We start from the raw sequence: 1,132 nt of genomic DNA on the forward strand, positions 1-1,132 counted from the left end.
CTTTCTTCTTCATTTAAGGCTTTCATTTATTTTTTGGTGACAAATTGAATTATTATTGCAGAAGGTGGGACTAAATTAATAAATGTAATTATATTTTGTGTTTGATTTTTAGCTTCCTTTGTCAAAGTTGCATTACCACTTTGGTGAACTTTGGAACTTTTAAAGAAGATACTTTTCCTAAGGCCTCTGTTAGAAAAACTTTAAGAAAGGTGTAACTTTTGTTGATGAAGTGGTACTCATCCACTTCAAACTGCCCCTAAAACCAACAAATAATTATACTGTGGTTCAGAGTATAGACTTTTCAATGAGCTTATTTAATTTGTCCTTTCTCGTGTTGAGCATTAATTCCATTACTTTCACTGTTGTGACCAGTTTCAGCAGTCTGCTGAGCTCTGTATGAAGCAGTCCCACTAGGGGACAGCAGAGGACCACAGGCCACGCTCATTCAATTGTTAAAGGTCCCATGGCATGAAAATATCCCTTCTTGAGGTTTTCTAACTTCAATGTGAGCTAGAAATGACGTTATATAGTAGACACGCCAATTTTGAATTGTTCCCCGCATGTCTTCATACCGAGGACATGTTACCTCCCCTTTCTCTGCTTTGCCCAATGAGCTACGACCGTGCGAGCGCCAATGTGTGTGTGTGTGCGTGAATACACACGCTGTAACGCAAGGGTTGTACACTTCTTTGTTATTTGGATAACCGTTCTGCTGTTGGTGTTAGCATAATACGTCGGGTTCTCTGACGTCTCTGGTATTTCCACGACATGACTAGTTGGGGTTATCTCAGCCATGGTTGAGACGGAATTGGGGGTAAGGAACTTTGGCTTTGACTCCCTGACACCGAAACGGCGCGTTTGGGGAAAGCTCAATGTGCGACTGGCTCGTAGTGGCTGTAATTCTGCACCACGACTGAATTTCGGGAACATCTTCAAATACTGTGTTATGGCCCCACTAATATCTATATTAAAGCATAAATAAAGTAGCATGCCATGGGACCTTTAACGACTCCTAATATAGCTGAACAGCATTGTTCCATTAGTGCATATTGGCAGTAGATAATAGCAATTTAAATAGCAGAAGTAAATATTTCTACAATCTTCCCAAATAACCCTTCTCATAAACCTTCAA

The sequence above is a fragment of the Gadus macrocephalus genome, chromosome 16 (assembly GCF_031168955.1).
Source record: "Gadus macrocephalus chromosome 16, ASM3116895v1".
Taxonomy (NCBI): domain Eukaryota; kingdom Metazoa; phylum Chordata; class Actinopteri; order Gadiformes; family Gadidae; genus Gadus; species Gadus macrocephalus.